The sequence below is a fragment of the Rutidosis leptorrhynchoides genome, chromosome 10, assembly GCF_046630445.1.
Source record: "Rutidosis leptorrhynchoides isolate AG116_Rl617_1_P2 chromosome 10, CSIRO_AGI_Rlap_v1, whole genome shotgun sequence".
NCBI classification, from domain to species: domain Eukaryota; kingdom Viridiplantae; phylum Streptophyta; class Magnoliopsida; order Asterales; family Asteraceae; genus Rutidosis; species Rutidosis leptorrhynchoides.
In genome coordinates, this window is record NC_092342.1 from 20,624,603 (window position 1) to 20,639,233 (window position 14,631).

The following is a 14,631-nucleotide window of genomic DNA, read 5'->3' on the forward strand; positions in this document are numbered from 1 at the left end:
TCTACGTGGGTTTAAACCAGAAATATACCCTTAGCTTGGTAACATTAAACTACTTGTCTATGTACGGTAGGCGCGAATCCTAAAGATAGATCTATTGGGCCTGACAAACCCCATCCTGACTATGGGATGCTTTAGTACTTCGAGGTTATTTTAAACACACCTGATCTGGTGTACTTCAGAGGGTAAAACATGAATGTTAAGGCTTGTTACCGGGTGCCTACAACTTATAGAATACTTTTATACACTTGCGAGTGTACATATATTTATAAACGGAAATCTTGTGGTCTATTAATATATTGAAATGATTGTTATGATAAACCTGTGAACTCACCAACCTTTTGGTTGACACTTTAAAGCATGTTTATTCTCAGGTATTAAAGAAATCTTCCGCTGTGCATTAGCTCATTTTAAGGATATTACTTGGAGTCATTCATGGCATATTTTGAAATACGTTGCATTCGAGTCATTGAGTTCATCAAGATTATTATTAAGCCAATTATAGTTGGATGTATTATGAAATGGTGTGCATGCCGTCAATTTTCGTTGTAAAGAAAGTTTGTCTTTTAAAAACGAATGCAATGTTTGTAAAATGTATCATATAGAGGTCAAATACCTCGCGATGTAATCAACTATTGTGAATCGTTTATAATGTATATGAACGGGTCCTTTCACAACTATATCAGAGAGCATGCTCTCTTCTTTCCTCTTTGGTAGCTATTTGCAGGAACACCCCAATTCGGTTTGGCACTACTATTTGATTAAACAAATAGAATGTTGTGTTCCCTAGGTGATGACAAAGTATAACCCATGTCTGCACATGCGTTAACCTTCTGTATTCCCACGTGGTCTTGTAAGGTCATTTGTCAGCCGCCGACGCGTGTCCTTTTCTGTTCAACTTTGTCTTTGACTTCTGTTGAATAGTACCATTGATGTAGACAACTCGGGAAAACGACTATGCTTATAATGGAGCATAGCTGTCTTGTGTAGTGAGCTGCATTCCAGCTGTGCTGGTTCTTCATTGCTGAGCCACTTCATGTTCTTGATTTGCTGAGTACACATCCTGTGCTGATTGAAGAACACTGTCTACCTTGTGCTGGTAGACTGAGCAGCAAACTAAACACTCGACACAGCTACATCTGCTGTCTATACATGAACAAACTTGTGCTGACTGCACATAACACTTTAGTGCAAATAAATTACAGTTTTGTCAAAATTAAATCCTTAATTATTTTGGGGACTCAACAAATACATCATCAAATTGTAAGAATCATTGATGAACGGAGTGTTTTGAAGCTTCACGATGAAGATGAACTTGACAATTTGAAATTTCAATTTACTTGTTTTCACAACTCAATCTCTACACAAAAGTTGTTGCAAATTCATCCATAAGTGCTCTACGATCATACTCACAAATTGAAACAACAAATAGCCTTTGAATTTGATCGATTTCAGTTTGTTTGACTTTCGAGCAGAAAGCTTTGACTTCGAAATTCGAGCTCGATACTACGAATTAGAATCTATAAATTTTCAGATACATTCACTCAATGATTCCTAACAGCTCCGCGTTTTTAGATTTTAATAAATCGCTTCGAATCGTTCTATAATGATCGATCTTTGGTGTTTTCGGTTAAGTGATGAACACGGATCAAATCTCGAAGGCGGTGATGGCAATTGTTACAGGTGGCCAACGGTTGTTCCAGGTCGGCGGTTGTTGTAGGTGGACGACGGTGGCGGTGACGAATGCTTATAATGAAAATGGCGGCGGCCTTGAATTAAACCACATGTGGCCTTGATTGAACGAAATGGGTTTTCATTATGCAATGGGTTTGGGTCAGTTTGGATAACGGGTCAAAATGGTTTTGGGTTGAAATGGGTCATAGGTCAAACGGGTCAATTTTTTAAACGGGTCAAAATGGGTCAAGTTGGGTCGGTTTGGATAACGGGTCAAAACGGGTCACTGGTCAGTTGAGTCAAATGGGTTACATCGCTTTTTTTACATTTATTACATTATTTTAGTTATTAGTATTTAATATATATACATAAGAACTATTGATATACATAATAAATGATATAACTATGAATGCTTTCATAAATTTTTAAGGGATGAAACTTTTTGTGCTTGACCCATTTGACCCATTCACAAAACCCATTAGACTCATTTCTATTTATTGATCTTTGAGTATTGATTACCCATTAGACCCGTTCCTTTATTTTTTTTTTTTATATGACTCAATAGATTGAAGAGAAATTCAGTTGAATCTTTTTTTAAGTTTTAATTTACATTATTAGACTTAAATTTTCTCAAGACCCAATTGACCTGAAAGCTTGACCAAATTGACCCGAAATTGAGTGTATGGGTCACAATTGCCAGGTCTAGTTTTCATTTTGGATCTTGATTGAACGAAGTGGCCTTGATTGGATCTTGGATCTTGTACATTCGTAAATATATATATAAAAAAAAAACAGGTGGAAAAAGAAAAGAAAAACGCATGGAAAATACATGTGTCTTTTTTTTTAAAATACAAAATGTCCACCTGTACAAAATTAACTTCAATTTTAAAAAATTAAAACACGCAGTCCTTTTATTGAGTAAAAATTCAATTGGAGTCCTTTTTGGGCTTAGCCAAATTTAGGGTTACCTTAATTGTCAAATTGAGTAACATATGTTACATTTTCGGGCCATTTATCTTTAAAAAAGGATATTTTCTTATCGTTTGGCCCATTAGTCATCTTAATCTCTAATAAAAATTGATATTGTTCAAAGTCATTTTAATTTGCCCAAATCAACCGTATATCAATTCAGGCATTCATACGTGATATGTACTTACATTTATACAAATATAAAAAAAGAAAAATAATGTATATAAGGAGGCCTATTTTATGAATTGAACAGAGCCATCAAAATCATGGAGACGGCCATGAATATGTAAAGAACAATGTACTAATGTGAAACGTTATGTAAAGTACAAGGAGTAGGTTTGAATTATTTAGGGAAAGTTAGTTAGTTGGGAAATAGAATTAAAGGTTGAAAGCAATGTATGTAAGTTAAAAGGAAAGTAAAGAGGACAGTTGAGTAACCAAATTTAACAAGGACCGGACCACCCTACAAACTGACCTACACTCTGCATCCTCACCTTATCATTTACACTCTAATCTTGTTTTTTTGGCCAATTACATCAGTAGTGTTTGAAACTCTTTTTAATTAATTTTATTTTTATACAAGAGTATTAAGTATTAATTTATTATTAATATTAATAATTAGCAGCCATAGTAGCAGATTCATGTTCAGTATTTCTTCTCTTTTTGTGAAGATGCTGACATATGGTGTTTTGAAAGAAAAAAAAATGAAAGGAAGAAGGTGGGGTGGAAGGGGAAAAATAAATTAAATAATGTTAAAACCCTAATAAGAGGGTTACTATTTTTTCGAAAAAAAAGGACAAAAATACTTTTTACTATATATATATATTGTCTGTAGTTTGATTATTTTCTAGTGTAAAAAGATGAAAGAGTTAGAAGTTGTGACGTGGTTCAGCGGTTGGTGGTCTGACTCCCTTAGGGGAGGTCAGGAGTTCGACCTCCATTGGCTACATATTAAAAACACAATTTCATCTCTGCCATGAAGTATCCACCCATGACACCTTTCCCATATCGTTTGGGGGTAAAGGGGAGGGATGTTTTACTTGACCGTGCCCTTGGATCGGTTTCAACCTCCCGGGCAGCGATGGAGGCGGGGTTATTATCGCTGCATCGGCATAGTTGAAACGGGAGATGATCGCAACGGGTGGTTTAGTCCCCTTCGGGCGATCCCAATCGCTGTTAAAAAAAAAAAAAAAAAAAAAAAAAAAAAAAAAAAGATGAAAGAGTTGAAGGCATGAGGTAGCTATTCAAGTGTGGGATGCAGCTAGCCCTAAACATAGCTTACTTCTGTAACCCTAATCCCCTGATCGAACCTCATTTACTTTAATATCTTCAATTCCTTTTCCTTTTTTATATCATCAGTAATCAGTATGAATGAATGCATGCCTTCTTAAATTTCTTGTTTCTGCCACCCTGAACTTGTCACATGAATAAAGCTGTTTATTCAATTCATTGTTTAACCTTATTGCTCTTTAGGGTTTTCATTTCTCTCCAGATTATTACTATCTCCTCAACTATATATATACATATTCTTCAATCACTAATCTTACACCACACCTCACATTCCTTACTTTATATATTTCCATAAATGTTTTCACTTTTTGATGTATATAAGTGTAGCTATAAATCATTTGTTAGTTAGCTTATATATATCATTTGTGTTCTTTCTGTTTTCAAAACCTTGAAGACCCAAATTATAATCATGTTTTTACTTTCTTTTTTAGACATGTTAATTAAAAACTACTTGTACTAGGAATTAATATAAAACAATGAATTGGCTAATGGTTTAGATAAAGTAAGGTGATGGAATTGAGTTCCATGTATGGTGATCAAATTGAAGGAAAAGGTGAAGCTGCCAGCATGATCTAGTTAGCGTTCTGATATTACCTTTTAGGTTAAGAGAACGATAATTAGGTCATGCCGTTGGCTTCATTTTTTGCTTTATATTTGAGTTGAATTAGGAAAAAATGCAATTGGTCTATGTGCAACTATGGTGCATCCAAATTCCAAAGAAGCTCACCGGGTATAGTTATTGATAAATTTTTGGGATTATTATACATATATTGATTATCATATCGATCCAATCACCGTTATGTTATATTTTAATTTCTGTTTCATTTTGAAGGGGTTATTAGATAAAGTTTTTCTCCGTTTATGGTTTATCCAGGTATCTCATGTCTGTTTCCGATCATTTTTACTCAACAGACAAGATAAGTTTACAGTGAAGTTTCAACTAATACCTCGATCTTGAAAGGAAACAAGTGTCCAACCGCGATGCAATTGATGGTTTTTATTTTAATTAGTTTTTTTCAAGTAATATTATTTGGCTGAATTAGATTATTTGTAATTTAATTTGAACTAGTTTAAGACTCGCAGTTTCCCAGACTTATGTTACAAAAAAATGTTATACAGAAATTATACATTTTGTTAAATGACATGTACATATTTTATTTAGTTACATGAAAGTTATTAATGAGAAAGAAAACAACAATGACATATTTATTTTAAATTTTTCATTTATATATTCGTGATAGAGGTTGAGTATTAAATAACTTTTGTATCCATAATATGGTGTAACTTAGATAATTGATGTTTTATGCAATGGATTAAAACTCATTTTAGTTAACTTCACAAACATGTAAATCAGAAAAAAAAAATTATCATTTCTCTTGTATACTAAAACACACCCCATGTGTCGTTTGAGGTGTGTTTAGTCACAACTAGTTGTGGAGCCCTCGCTTCGGGCCGGGGGCTCCGTTTTGAATGCGAGTTAAAAAAAAATCTTGATCTATTTTGTAAAAAAGAATTTTTTTCGACATAACATTGAAGGGTTGTTCTTTTTTTGAAAGTTGCTTTTTTTAGCGTTCGGGTTTTATTTTAAAAAAAAAAGTTAGTAAAGTGGGGGGTTCGATTTGTATTTTAATAAAAATTAGTGGGTTAAGTTTGTGAAATTTGAAAAAACTTTACGTATAAGGTGGGGGTTCGATTTATATTTTAATAAAAGTTAGGGGGTTAAGTTTGTGAAAATTGAATATTAGTTAAAAAAAAAGTTAGTAAAGTGGGGGTTCGATTTGTATTTTAATAAAAGTTAGGGGGTTAAGCTTGTGAAATTTGGGGAAAAATATACGTATAAAGTGGGAAGTTCGATTTGTATTTTAATGAAAGTTAGGGGATTAAGTTTGCGAAAAGGGAAAAAATGAATAGTAATATTTATTTCCACAACGACAAATACATTGCTTCTTAATGATTACTTCTTTCATGGGTTTTTAATAACTTTTTTTTTTTTGAAAAGCCAGAAAAACTTATATATATGCACAGAAGATACATCAGAGGTCCTAGCCAAGCCTGTATACACTATCAACATAAGCATTGGCCTCTAAAAATTACAAAGGAACATATACACGAAAAAAAAAACAGATTGAAGATATTAACATGTGTTTTTAATAACTATTAATATATTACAATAATAATAATTATTGTTCTCACTTACTATTGTTATTATATTATATTTATTATAATAATAATTATTATATTATTATTATATTTTTTATTTTTATTTTTATACCGATCATTGACGTGATTTATAGCGAAATCATTTATCGTAGTCCCTTCAAAATGATTTTTCGTTATTTAAACTCATTAAAAAAATGTTTTTCTTATTCGCAATTTGTTTCAACTTTATTTGTATAAAATCTAGCAGAGTATATATGTGTTTCTTACTTTTCGACTTAATAAAATGTTTGTATCAATTACGAATGTGCAAATTATAATTATAAATATAGGGATATAGTGGTAGTGTTCTAATGTTCTTTTTAGTTTGAAGGATTCAATTAACATTGTTCGTATTTAAAAGCATATATTAGATTAAATGTTAATATATGTGTATTTAATGCTAATGAAAATGAAACGCTATATTATTATTCTATATATCATTTCAAAACAACCCAATTACTGTTCATGAGATTATTTTATTCCATGAATCACTAGAGGGATATTTTCGTCTTTTAACTTTATGAGATATTTATCAACTAGGTTTCTTTTATGCTTTCATTTTTGTCTCGCCTAATCTCTCTGGATCCTTCCTTCTGACGATTTCATCACCATCTTCACCTACTACATCGCTTGATTTTGGGTTTTTTTTTCTTCATGCTTTTTTTTATTCTTCTTGGTCGCTTATTAGGGTTCCTTAGTATAAAGCATCGGGTGTCGTCAAGCAATTTTTAACTTTTTTGAAATTGAACGCTGAAAACGCCGTTCGTTCAACACGTCTCAATGTCCATTTTAATGTCGATTTTTCAGTGTCTATTTTCCGACATTGTGAATCAAGGTGTTCATTTTAATTTTACTTAATTCATTATTTTATTTGTTCACATCTTATTTTCTCTCACAAATACTTTAAAGAATGGACACCGAACCACTCCTCCACTTTATCATTTCCAAAGTCTTTCAAGATACTAAAATGCGCAACGAAATACATCATCCCGACACGTACCTCGTGCTCTAATGATGTTACTGATATCGATTTCAACTAACTAGTTCGGAAATATGTAGACTTTGAAGTTATGTATTCACCCAATAAAATTGGAACATCCCAAAAAGTAATACTAGACAATAAATTTGAGACGGATGGAGTAATCGTTTATCCAAAATTAATGTAATGCAATTCACGAATTTACAAATCCTATGAGGTTATGCACAAACTAGTAAAGACCCGTCCTAATCCATAAGAACGAATACAATAACATATGATTACATCGCGAGGTATTTGACCTCTATATGATACATTTTACAAACATTGCATTCGTTTTAAAAGAAAAACTTTCATTACATCGAAAGTTGACAGGCATGCATACCATTTCATAATGTATCCAACTATAATTGACTTAATAATAATCTTGATGAACTCAACGACTCGAATGCAATGTCTTTCGAAATATGCCATGAATGACTCCAAGTAATATCTCTAAAATGAGCAAATGCATAGCGGAAGATTTCTTTCATACCTGAGAATAAACATGCTTTCAAGTGTCAACCAAAAGGTTGGTGAGTTCATTAGTTTATCATAACAAACATTTTCATTAATTTTAATAGACCACAAAATTTTCATTTCTCATAAACATACGTCTCATGCATAGAGACAAAAATAATCATTCATATGGTGAACACCTGGTAACCGACATTAACAAGATGCATATAAAAATATCCCCTATCATTCGGTGAAATCCTTCGGACATGATAAAAACAACATCGAAGTACTAAAACATCTGGTACTTTGGATGGGGTTCGTTAGGCCCAATAGATCTATCTTTAGGATTCGCATCAATTAGTAGATCGGTTTACTAATTCTTAGGTTACCAAGCAAAAGGGGCATATTCGGCTTCGACCATTTACCCATATAATGTAGTTTCAATCACTTGTGTCTATTTCGTAAAACATTTATAAAAATTTCGCATGTATTCTCAGCCCGAAAAATATAAAGGGTAAAAAGGCAAATGAAACTCACCATACTGTATTTTGTAGTAAAAATACATATTACAACATTTGAACAAAAGTAGGGTTGGCCTTGGATTCACGAACCTATATCATTTATATATATATTAACACATATAATTGTAATCGAACAAATTTAGATATTAATATTAGTGATATAATTATCATATTTAATCATTTATAGGTTTCATTTATAATTTAGTTAAATATATCTATTTTATATTCTTTAGATAAATAATTAGTAAAAGTATAATATAGTCATGTTACATGTATCAAAAATATTTATTTGTTATTATAGTAATAATAATATAGTAATGATAGTAATAATAATATTAATTATTTAATTTAATTTGTAACTTAATTGTTTCTATAATAATATTTGTATTTATAATCATAATAATAATGATGTTATTAAAAAACGAAAATAATGATAATATTAATAATAATAATGATAAAAAATTAATAATAGTATCGTTAATAAGAATTTTACTAAAAATGATCATTCTAACAATCATGATAATATTTATATTCCTAATAATGATAATATTTCTAATAATAATACTAATACTTATTTTAATCATAATAAGAATGATATTAATATAATCTATATTAATGATAATAATAATAATAATCATGTTATTAGTTTTAGTAATAATAATAAGTAATTTATCATAATAACAATAATAATAATAATAATAATAATAATAATAATAATAATAATAATAATAATAATAATAATAATAATAATAATAATAATAATAATAATAATAATAATAATAATAATAATAATAATAATAATAATAATAATAAGTAGTAAGTAAACTACCTCAAAGAAATAACCCTTAAAAAAATATGCCAAAGACCAGGTTTGAACCCGCGACCTCCCGCTAACACTCCAAGATCACACCACCAATTCTGTTTTCTTGAATTAACTCGTAACCCAAATATATTTAAGCCATTTTAAGTAGCCCAACAACAATCTCACGAGCCCAACAATTAAATGAAATCCTGGCCCAACTAATAATCAAAAGGGTTTCGGTTGTTAGGGATATAACTCGCAGGTTTTCAATCTGTTTCATCTTCCTTTCTCGCTATCTATATCTTAACTTCATAAATATCACACGATCGTTATTTCATGATGATTATCAAATCATTATTCTTAGTTCTGCTCCCATTACCTTCATCAACATTATAATTTGATTATAACGCTGGTCCCTCATCATCTCACGTAAATCATCATCATTGAAAATCTTGAGCCTAAATTTATGGCCTGTAATCTAAATTAACGTCCAAAGTTGTAGCAGGTATGTTAAAACATCTCGTGGAATAACAGCTGGATGTGGGGTTCACCATAATCAAAAGCTTTACCTAATTACTTAAAAAAAAACCGCACGTCCTTAAAGGAATTCAACTTGGTCGGCCATCTAATCCCCTTTTGATCCACTTGTTTAATTTGATAAAACACTATCTAATATACTATATTATCAAATTGACTCCACCCTAAATAAATATCCTAGTACCACTTCTTTCTCCCTCTTGTATTGTAAGTTCGTGAGTCATCAAACACATATTTTTGGTTTTGTTGTACTGCGTCAACCAAATAGAAAATAAACATCAAAAGGTTGTAACAGGTAACCGGGTTTCATGGCTGTAAATAGAAGACAGATTTGAAGGAAAAGGAAGAAAGAAAAAATCAAACGGCGGGTGGTGTTTTGGGTTTTGATTATGGTGGTTTCTTATTGATATAAAGTTTTGATTTCTTCGAATAGCAGCAGAGCACGTGAGAATAGCAGTAGTCTGGTTCGAACAGCAACACAACAAAAAGGATTTCGATGGTTTATGTGCAGTAAATAATATATGGTGGTGGTTGATGATCATAATAGCAATTAGTAGTAGTGGTAGCCAACAATAGGTGATGAAAGGGTGAAGGTTTGGTGATCAATTAAAAATGGTGATGGTTTGATACTTCGTGGGTTTGGCCTTGTTGAATAGAAGAGTATGAAAGGAATTTATTGGTGATCGATATATAGTGAGGATGGCGATGGGTGCAACCTTAAGAGAGAAGAAAGGTTGAAGGTGGCTCGAGCATGGTGTCGGTTTAGTAGATGGAGAAGGAGAGTTTTCAATGGTGTAGTGGGTGTGATCAAAGAAGGATAAGGTGGTGGCTCATGAACAAAATGGTGAAGACAGAAAGATATACGATAGAAGGATGGTGAAAGGATGGTTGTCTTCGGTTTATAAAGGTGATTGATGGGTTTAATAAGGTGTCGGTGTTCTTAAAAGTTATGTTGCTTAATATGTTGTTTTGATTCTCGTTGTTATCACACAAGTAAGTTTCGAAGGCCATTGATCAAGTAGTAGCAAAACAAAAAAATAAAAGGTGTTGTGGTTAATGATGGTCGATGGTGGTGAAAGGAATTTGTGACTTGTGGGTCGTTTGGATGAATGAAGGTCGCAAACAGGAGCTGTTTCAGCTTCTGCTAAATTGTGTTTCTTTTTCTAATGGCAACAGAGACGATATAGCGTGCATTGTAATTGAGTGAAGCTGTACATGATTTGATCACGATTGTTTTGTAGTGAATAATTCGTTCGACAGGATTTTACCAGCATAGTAACGAATCAGGAAAAAAAAATAAAGATAAAGGTGACTGAGATGCTTAACAGATTATGTTTTTATTCATCTGATTTTATAAATTAATTTTAATTAATATTAATATTAATAATTATGTTAATAATACTATTAATCTTTAATAATAATACTAATATAAATGATAAATATAATAACTATGTCAATAAGTATAATACTAATAGTGATACAAGTAATAATCATAAGGATGAAAATAATGTTAATAATGATAATATTAATTTTGAATAAAAGTGATAATTTTTAATAAGTATGTTAAAAATGATAATTTTAATAATAATAAATAGGGTAAGAGAAATAATAATAACAATACTATTTAAATCACAACTAAATAATATTTATATTTATAATCCTTATTTTGATTCAATATTATAATTATAAGAATGATAATATTAATAATACTAATATTGACATTAATATTAATAATAATGAAAGTAATCATAATACAACTATATTTTAACTTGTAATTAAAAATCAATGTATTAATATTATATTTTATTAATTAGGTAATATTTAATAATTATATATATATTTATATATAATATCATGTATATAACATATATTAAATATTTTATACATTATATATATACATATATGTTATAAAATACATATAATAGTAACCATGTATAGAAATCATATACATATATATATATATATATATATATATATATATATATATATATATATATATATATATATATATATATATATATATATATATATACATATTTATTTACAACAATTGTTCGTGAATCGTCGAGAACAGTCAAAGGTCAAATGATTTCATGAAACAGTTCAAAAATTTTGAGACTCAACATTACAGATTTTGCTTATCGTGTCGGAAACATTAAATCATTTGAAGATTAAGTTTAAATTTGATCGAAAATTTCCGGGTTGTCACAAAACTATCGTAGTATAGAATTTAGAAAAGGAAAATGATAGCTATAAAAGCATGTAGTCATTTTCCAGATCATAATTTATGTTATTTTAGTATTATGCATTTTTAACATCATTCTAATTGAGTTTTAGCCGGATCTAGTATGTATGAAACAACATACGAATATGAATAACCTACAAACTCATTTTCAAGTGCGGATGATCTATAAAAGTAAATAATAGTTTTTAAGTAAAAGTTAAATGTATAATTCCAAAATGTTGTGACGTTATAGTGAGAACCCTAACGCATGCATAATTATGAACCTTTAGAAATTGTATTTAATAAGGATCTTAGAATAGTTCTAGACTTTATCTAATGGCGGTAAATGATAGATTAAGTGTCAATCGAATAACGGGTCGTATCGGGGTCGAATGAATCAAATCTAGGCAATATGCTAGATTAGAACGACTTCTAGAGGTGTTATTCGGTGGGTGTTAGGGTTTGGGAACAACTTAAACGAAAGAATACGGTCATACGGATTAGGGTAATTAGAATGTGTACCCTCACAATGAAGGCACAATCTCGTTATAAAACATTAACGCACATGCACATGTAAGTTCAATAGTCATGGTTACGATATTGATCGTTATTACATGACTGAATTTAATAATAAATGTTCTTCGGACTAGAGATTACAAATATGCACCAACAGAAATAAGCTTATACTTAAATATATAATACTCCTTTTATCCCATTAAAAGTGTCTAGTGTTCACAAATGACTTTTTAAAGTTTTTTTAAAGTTTTTTACTTAAAAATGTATTTTTGATTCATTTACATAATTTTATCTCTGCCATGAAGTATCCACCCATGACACCTTTCCCATATCGTTTGGGGAGGTAAATGGGAGGGGGTTTTACTTGGTCGTGCTGTTGGATCGGTTTCAAGGTTTCCTCCCGGGCAGCTATGGGGGCGGGGTTATTATCACTGCATCGGCATAGTCGAAACCGGAGATGATCGCAACGGGTGGTTTAGTCTTCCTCAGGTGATCTCAATCGCTGTTAAAAAAAAAGCCCTATTCGTCCAAATTATTTACGTTATATAGGTTAAAATTTCTGTAATCTGGTATTAAACAATTAGGATTGTTGTTGATATGCATTGAAGCATTATATATAACTATTAATCATTTTTTTAATGCTTGAGTAACAAATATTTAATTATAAAATATTTTTCATATTATAATGTTTACAAAAATTCCAGAATAATTTGTCTTTGTGATACCCTCACAAAGGAACTGCAGGTCACAAACGGGCCTATTCAAATACTCCGTAATATTATGCTAACACGTTATCGTGATTAGTGGATCACCAAGCACAACTGAAAAAGTGATTATGCGGCCCAAGTGTAGGAATTAGCACCTTTATTGCCTTCGTACTAAAAAATGAATAAATACACATAAGATGTAAAGCCCATAAGCATGCAATTAACTATAAGCCCATACTAAGAATAACTCAAAGCCCAATTACAGACCCATAACTAGTAAGGTCAAGTGTTTTTTGAGCGTTTCACCAGTCTCTAATGTGACATACTCGGAGAGTCGAGATGTATATAGCACGTTAAAGGCGTTGTAAAATTCAATATAACTAGTTGGGATTGGTATGTAAACGTTTAATTTTCATAAAGAGAAATATAACATACATTTATTTATCTCATTCAATAGATAGATTTAAATTATTCCAAAAACCATATAATTATTATTGTATTAAACAAAATTGGACTCATTAGTGACTAGGGATACATGGTCGACAAACACATGCCCCACTATCACAATAGGCAGTTCTACTATGACACCAATAGTGTTTGCACATATCATCGTTCATGCATTGCGACGACAGTAACAATCTTCCGTGGCTCATGTTTGGTGAGACAGCCGGAGTCATTTCAGGCATACAAACACATTTGCCCTTATGAATGTCGCAAAAAGAACGATCCGTTTTACAACGCTTCCGACAGTATGCATGTTCGTTTTGTTGGTCGTGATTTGTTGATAGTGCTGCAAAAAGAAAACAATGTATATAAAAGCATTATTATTAAACATACAAAATAGTCTTAAGAGAAAATTTATTCGCTTATATAATTATATTACTTGGTGTAATTGAGAGATGCATATTTATATTACCTGGTGTAATTACGAAAATGGCTAATAGAATGATCTTGAATGTAAGAAACTCCATAGGGATATAGTGGTAGTTCTTGTTTAGTTTGAAGGATTAACTTAGCATTTGTTCGTATTTATAAGCATATATTAAATGTTGATATATATGTATAGTATTTAATGCTAATGAAAATGAAACACTATATATTATAAGTAAAAGTAACGATAATGATGTTACTTATGTTAATTGCAACTAACTAGTTCGGAAATATGTAGATTTTGGAGTTATGTTTCGCCGTAAGTATATATGTCAGTGAATATAAAATTTTAAATCATATACTATATACTATAAAATATTACAACAACAATAACAATAATACCCAATCTCAAGCTTAAGATGTGTGATAATTTACAATATTATAATAATTTAGAATTATAAATATTATAAAATATTATATAAAATAATATTATTAAATCATATAATATATATTTTAAAATATTATATCATTTACTATATATTATTTAATACTCCGTAATTTATTGTAGTATATATTCGAGATTACGAGCATGGTGTTGACCGCACATTACTGCGGCGGCTAGGGCTATTAACGAACCGAGTCGAGTAGAGTATATGATTTTCAGGCTCGGCTCGTGAAATTATTACTAAACTCGAACTCGGCTCGAACTCGAATAACTATGCAAATTTGGGCTCGAACTCGAGATGGATAATTTTTTCATTGTTCGAGTTCGAGTTTGAAACTCGATTAATTACTCGAAGGACTTATTATAAAATATCGTACAATATAAAATATTATATAAAATAATATTA